Raw genomic sequence first — 7,495 nt, 5'->3', positions numbered from 1 at the left:
TCACGCACCTACACTGAACACCTTCAAGAGTAAATTGGATGCTTATCTTGCTGGGATCCTATGACCCCAGCTGACTTCCTGCCCCTTGGGTGGCGGGGCTGGACTTGATGATCTTCCGAGGTCCCTTCCAGCCCTAATGTCTATGAAATCTCTCTTAATTGATTCGGCTACATGATTGGTGGTTTTTTCCCTTTTTGTGTCTCACTTCTGACTCCAGTGCATAACATCTCCCTCCACACAAGGTTGTATCTAGAATTTTGAAAACAGGAGGTGCAGATGGTGAAATGCATCGTCATCTATGATACAACACACATTTTGCTAAATTTAAAGATGGATTAGAAACTTTACTAATATGCAAGGGGCAAGGGCTGTATTATTAAGTTTAAGTTTGAAGCAAAAACAGGTATAACCTAATTGGAATGAGTTATAAATAACATGCAGGGCTGTCAAATTGGAGGTTCGTTACCAAGAGCAGCTAGCAGACAGCAGAATAGGATAGCCTGAATGGTGAAACATGAAGACCATGTTGAAGGAGAGAGAGTTGTTAACCCTGTGGAATAAAGAGTTTGGAAGGGATCAGGTAGATTATAATGAGCTATGAAGTCAATTGACTTCTTTAGCACTGCCTGGCTAGAAATGCTGCTGTTACTGCCAGGAAATTGGATTTAAACTTTGGGTGGACCAGGAGTCAAAGCATGCGTGTTTGGAGGGGGTGGGGAGTACAAGTGCATTCCACCCTGTATCCACATCTCTCTTCACTTAGGGGCCACTAGATGCAACGATCACCTATACAGGTGCAGAGAGCCTGCTCTGACATGCTGTAATTACAGTGCATCGAGCAGACTTGCTTAATCGAGTCTGTTGGAGCATAATAATTACTGCACTGTCATGGATTACAATGTCACATGTGTCAGTGTCCCCGTGCTGAAAAATCATGACTGGGGTTAGTTAAAGTGCCCCTGCTGCCATTTTTCAGTGCAGGGATGTTGATATATGTGATGCTCCAGGCTCAATAATTACAGTGGCTCTCAGAGTCCCTCTATTTTACAGGCGGGCAGTTATTTTGGGTGGAGGGCCGCTTACTGAGTTTAGGCAAGCCACTGAGGGCCACATGACAGGCAGCCAGGGGTAGATTAATATTAATTTTCTAAATTTTTTAGGGGCCCTGCAGGCCAGATAGAATGGCCTGGCAGGCTGCATCTGGCCCGTGGGCCGCATTTTGCCCACCCTGCTCTATTTAAAGCACCCCCCTCCACCCCCCCACTTCCCAGAGAACATTTATAAATGCTTAATGGTCTCCTATGGGTTAGTTATTCCAAGAATGTACAATACAAGGCATCTTAATGCGTTTCCCACATTTTTTCTTTCAGGGGTTTGGAACTTCGCCTGACCCCATTCTGGGTTCCAGTAGATCAATTTGTTTGTCTAAAACAAAATAGACAGGGTTTCTGTCAACTGAATTTCACTACCAATATTGTTATCACTAAAGTGGCAAAGAGAAGACAAACTGGTTGGTTTTGATACATTAAAATTAATGCAACCATGTGAAAGTTCTTGCCCCAGATCCATGGCAGTTTTTTTAATTGGGCCTGAACCAAAGCCTAGTGAGGTAGTTCTTCATTTCTACTTTGAAAATTGTTTGTGTCAGAGGAAAAAAGCACCTAACTGAACCAAATTACTTTCATCTGCAGAGCTGCATCCCAATGATGATGATTATTAGTGATGTACGTTGGATAAAACTTGTGGGAGAAAGCTCAATTCCACTTGGATCTTGCCCTGAATTGTTCCCTAAATCCTGATTGCAGAACCTTTTGGCTGCCTGTACATCTGCTCAGTCATGTTTTAATTAGAATGCATCAGATTAATCGAGAATGCATCAATTAATTGAGCCTGCTCTATGTTCTAATAAAAATGCTCTAGTGTTGCCTCATCATCACATGTATTAAGCCTCCATGAGTTTTAAAATGGCCACCAGGACACTTTAGCTATTTTATTTTATTTTTAATTAGAATGACTTTCCAGGACCCAGTATAATTAAAACATCCCCATCCCTGAGCACATGTATACGCAGCCTTTATTGCTGGTGACATGGAAGATGCAGCTTAAATTTGAGATTCCTGGTAGATTTTTTTAGAGTTGCATTTCTTTCTAAGTTTAATTAATTTATTTGTCTAAAAATAGGGCAGATTTGATTTGGAAATTGGTTAGGTGTAATAGACTGAGAACTCCACCAATGCCATTTGAAAAGGTACTTGTGCGATTAGATGAATACCTGAAATTGGCCTTTTATTAAGCAAAAGATCTGAAAATGCCACTTCCTCTCTTCCCCAGTGTGGAATATTGCAGTCCAACAGATTTGTGCACCAGAAGGTGTAGGAACTGTTCCTTTGAAAAGGAGGCAATGCTAAGTGAAGATGATGACAAATGCACTCACTTAACAATATCAGCTATTTTTGGTGTGACATTTTACTTTACCAATCCAGAAAAACAGTAACAGTAACTAATAAAAAAACCCAAAGAAACAAGCTGAAGGTAATTTTGTTCCAGCTGCTGAAATCAGTGGAACTACTTGCAGAGTATGTAGCTACTCCCATTATGTAGCAGTATTTAGGCCTTACAGTGCAACACTACAGTTGTTTGAAAAATGTTTATTCCTATCTTTTGCAAGGACTGCACTCTAACAACCCAAAATATTATAGTAAGGGGAACATATGCCTTAATTTAATGGGTAATGTACCGAAGACTGAAGCCAGAGAAACTACGTTCTGGTATCTGTTTTCACTAATGTGAAATATTGCATTTTTCTTTTATGAACTAGCTCTAGATTTGTACATCAGTGCAACAGACTGTGAGCCCATTAACCATTTGGTGATGGTAGAACAGGGAGGAGCTCAATACCAAGACTAGAACTGGCATGCTTTGAGACTGTACTTTAATGTTTGTAGGAAATAATATTGATACACAGGAAATCCTTGCCATTTATGGATTTCCATTTGTGGTTTTGAATATTTGTGGTGCGAATATCTGAACCTGCATGCTCTTGCCATGGAGCTCCATGCTTGCCACCACCAGGCTCCCGCTGCCACTGCCATGCTCCTGCCACCGCTGCACTCCTGACATATTCGTGGATTTCGCCATTCGTGGGGATCTCTGGAACATATACCCCGTGAATGGCGAGGGTTTCCTGTATCCTCTTCCTGTGTGCTGCATTTTTTGCAGCCCTTTATCAGTAGGACCTTATCTGAGCGAGTGGAAGTCCACACTGTGACAGCACAGAGCTGGGTCTTGTTGTTAAAGCAGCAAACCCCACGCACTTGTTCCTGCTCTGTTCCTCTGAATCCTGAAAATGAAATAGTACGGTTGTCCTGGGGCCATCCTGGGCATAACGCTCAAGGCATGCTTAGGAGTGGCAACTTGGGGCAGTCCTAGAGCATACTCACCACCTCTTTCTGTGGCTGGTGTGTGTGTATGTATGTGTGGAATGACAGTAATAAGGGAGTGGGGCTTATTGTCTCAGCAGTGAGAACAACCTCTCTGCCACTGCAGTGTAGACATTCTCCTTTTCTATGCTGCTAAATACAAACCTCCCCTGTGATGACATAGAGCAATGTCCAGAAAGGAGGATGTTTTTACAAGCTTCACCTTAAGGGATGATGTCTTTATTCAAGTTAACTTACAGCCTCCCAGTATCCCTGGATGGTTTGCATCTCCTTGGCAAACCTTCCTGTGCAGGGTGGGCAGGCTAGTTTTGGCTCAAGCTGTCTGCTCCTGCCAAAAAGGGAGGCATGCTCTAGCAGCTCCTGGCTTCTGGCCTGGGCTACTGCAGGATTTGGTTGCATTTCCAGAATCCAAATTGAATGTCTGTTCACTTACTTATTGATTCAATCTATGCAGTTAAGACTAACCTATGAAGATTGAATTGATTCAGCCTCAGGCTTTTTGACTGTCTGTACTTAGTCGTGGTCTGTATTACGTGACTTAAAACTAACCCCCTCACACCAGTTTTTTTTACAATCTTCACATACAGTCTCTCCTGCTCATCTCATCACCAGTGTTCAGTGGAGAGATTTGTCAGCAAAGTAAATTAGCTAGGAATTTGATGAGGTTTTGGCTTATTGTAATCAGAGCTGTTCTGTTGCATGTTGGTTCTAATTAAAATACTTCCCCTCCTCCTTTTTAATATGTCCAGATGATTATAGTTAATTAAAACAACCCTCAAGAGATTAATTTGTGAACAAATGTATTAGTATCTTTCAGGATAGTACATATGTCCAGCCAATCCTTTGTGCAGACATCTAACTCCAGATCAAGGCATGCTTATCAAAGATGATATCCCTGAATAATGACTCTTCAAATCCACATTTCACTTTGGAGCTAAAAAACAATTTCATCATTCAAATTAGAAGTGATGTGTTCTGCATAATCAAAGCATTGCAGCCTTAGCATCACACAGCTCCAGGAAAAACAATCTTCCTACCCATAGTTATTCATGGAAAACGTTTTTCTTTAGGAGTAAAGAAAAGTAAAATATGAATATGGAAAAGCCTTCAGGCATATGTAATTGACCTTCGTTAAGTTAAATAACACCTGAACTCCTGCTCTGTCACAGCCAGTTCCTCTGCGATTACCTGTGGGGATAAGCTTACAGGAAATGCCAAGTAATATCACCTTGTAGTAAAAATCTGCGTCCTTAATGCCTATCTTAATGCCTGTCTTAATTGAGCTAGGCATAAACCTGAAGTGTATGGGCCTATTCCTCTTCCATTCAGAGTTAGTGTTTGATTCAATTTCCAAACATACTGATACATGAAGCTTGACATAAAGAAAATATAAAAATGAAGCTGAGCGCCTCAGTTTTGACATTATGTACAGCTGTATTCACACATGGATCGGGGCTTGAGCTCTCTTGTTTGTCAGCAATAAAAATTAAAATTCCAGTTGTAGTGACAAAACTTGTATGCCTAAGATTTATTAGCACCAGTTGTTTAAATATGTTTGGAATACAGGAGAGCTTACTGAATCCCAATTATTGTTCCCTCTGCCCAAATTTTGCATAAAAAGACTTTTATTTTTCTTGCCTTTTTCTGACATCCCGCTCTCTCCTTCTGCAAGACTATGACCCTCTTTCTTCTGTCTATAGGTGGAGCTAGGATCTTTAAAAAGGGTGTGTGGGAGCAGCAATTGATGCTGCCAGGGTGGCTACCCCCACCCTCTGGGCCTCCCTGCTTCACTCACTTGGGAGGCAGACTATAATGCAGCAGCCGAGGAATTTAAGTCCCTGTATCGGTTAAGGAGCCTAACCCTACTGCTCTTTGCATCCCCTCCCTTTCCCTCTGTGCTCAATGGCATCTCCCTGCCCTTGCCCCCACCTCTCTCTCTGCTTCTGCCTCTGGTCACAGGGAGACTCCCCCTGTCCCACCACATCCACTCGCCTGGCTATTCCTCTCTTACTCCACCTGGGGTTGTAGGGAACAGCTCGTGGGTCCAGGCACACTGAATTTTTCAGCACACTGAAGTCTTGATGCAAAAAGCTACTCTGAAAATGCAAAAAATCCCAAGTGACAGTTTTCAAGCGTGTAAAATTTGATGTCAGCATCCACTTCTATGCCCACAAATATATAGGTGTATAAATTCAGGTTTTTTGGTGCCTAACTTTAGGAACTCAGGACCTGAAATATTTTGGCTTGCAGTTTCATTCCTTTCACCATCCTCAGTTTTTTAAAAAAAACTCTATCAATCCATAAGCAATGAGCACAGGTGTGAGATACAATAGCATACAAAAAGCACTTGCTCTCCTGCTGGGAATGATATTTTAGTTACAAAAGATCAGACTGGGAAAATGTCTGCAGAGGTGCTTATATAGCTAAACAGAAGCTGTAAAGGCATTCAAATTCTGCAAGTCACAGCCAGGAAAAGTGAGCTTAACAACACATTTTGTTGCATTCATTAAAACCTCAGGTAGCATTTACAATATGTTCATAGCAGTAACAGTTTAATAACATTAAACAAACAGTAGAAAAAACTATTTCAAATTAACAGATTTTTCCCTAGCGCTGTTTAGGACACGTCTGATCTTGAAATGAGCACTGATAGGTATTCCTGCATACCATGGTAATAGTGTATTACGAATACAAGATACACTGGCTATGCCTGTATGGGATGCTACTGCAAAGTGGTTATAGCACATTTATTTCGTACTTGTATAAATAAGTACTAAATAACTATGCAGTAACTCAAGTTACTGTGCAGTAGCACCAGCAAACACCTTTTTTGTGACACTACTGTGCAGTACCCTAATGCTACTGTGAAGTAGCATTGCATCATGGTTTTTGCCATGTGATGCTACTGTGCACTAGTATCGGGCTACTGCACAGTCAGTGTTTGGTGTAGATATGGCCACTGTTACCTCTCAGCTCTGTGTTCTTGGGGAACCCTGACACAGGGTGCAGCCTGTCTGACTTGCAAAGAATTCCCCCCTGAACAAAAACTGATTGCGAAAGACAATGAAGATGCAGTGGGAGACAAATCTAAAGCCCTCCAGATAAGGGAGCAACTGCCCTAGGTCTCATTTGCATCTGAGATGGAACCAGATGACAATTCATTTACATGGGAGATGGAGAACAGAAAGCCTGAAGCAAGACCACAGTGAATTCTGGGATCAGAGAAGCAGGGGAGCACTGCATGATGGGGAATCTGTGCTCTGAATGCTAATCAACCCACATTTACACACACCCAGATCAGCATTTATCAGACCAATTCTAAGCTGGATTTACAAAGGATTCCCCCCCACCCCCAACACACTCCCCCCTCATCTAACCAGAACTAAGCAGAAGAAAAGTTTAATAGGCATTTCGGGCCATACATTCCCCGGTCCCACTTTAGAAGGCCTATTTAAACGTAATTGACTAAAACTTGGTCGCAGGTTGGGGAATGCTGCTGTGGCAAAGAGACTGAGTCAGAGGGGGTATGGGCGACATTTGAACAATGATAAAGGGTTCATTACAGCATCCAGCCCTTTGGAGCCCCGACCAGAAATGCTGTCATACTTTTCCTGGGATGACTGGTGGAAGTCTTCCTCACAAAAGTTTATGAGAAGTCATGCTAAGCTGAGGCTAGTTTACAACAGGTAAAAATCCAAACCCCTGACACTGCAAGCTATCTACTGTTTCTGAAGAAACAATGAGGTATCCCATCCAGTATATCTACTATCCATAAGAATTTCATGCTGGCTTCTAAGTTTCTGGTTACTTCTTAAAAACTTATCTTTTTAAGGCGTTTTTAAGGAGGCCGGGGGAGCAGGAGCTGTGGGTGCAGAGTGAGGGGCATGAGCAGGGCTGGGGGCTTTAGAGGGGAGTGAGGGGCACAAGCAGGGCCAGGGGGACCATGGGAGGGAGGCTTTCATTTCAGTCACAGAATTTGCAATTTTTTATCAGAGAATTTGCAAGGGGTGTGTGTGTGTGTGTGTATATATATATATATATATATATATATATAT

General features: G+C 42.2%; 1 long non-coding RNA gene across 1 annotated transcript in view; it reads left to right on the top strand.

The window, feature by feature from the left end:
- LOC109305988 overlaps positions 1-7,232 on the top strand; it is a 19,372-nt gene extending 12,140 nt beyond the window's left edge. Inside the window, exon 3 of the long non-coding RNA XR_002099802.1 lies at positions 6,839-7,232. This is a non-coding gene — a long non-coding RNA (uncharacterized LOC109305988). The remainder of the gene's footprint in view (positions 1-6,838) is intronic.
- Positions 7,233-7,495: the final 263 nt, after the last annotated feature.

The sequence above is a fragment of the Crocodylus porosus genome, unplaced genomic scaffold (genome assembly GCF_001723895.1).
Source record: "Crocodylus porosus isolate Cpor-Errol unplaced genomic scaffold, CroPor_comp1, whole genome shotgun sequence".
In the NCBI taxonomy this organism is placed as follows: domain Eukaryota; kingdom Metazoa; phylum Chordata; order Crocodylia; family Crocodylidae; genus Crocodylus; species Crocodylus porosus.
The sequence above is the reverse complement of the archived record's forward strand: the minus strand, read 5'-3'. Positions and strand labels throughout refer to the sequence as shown.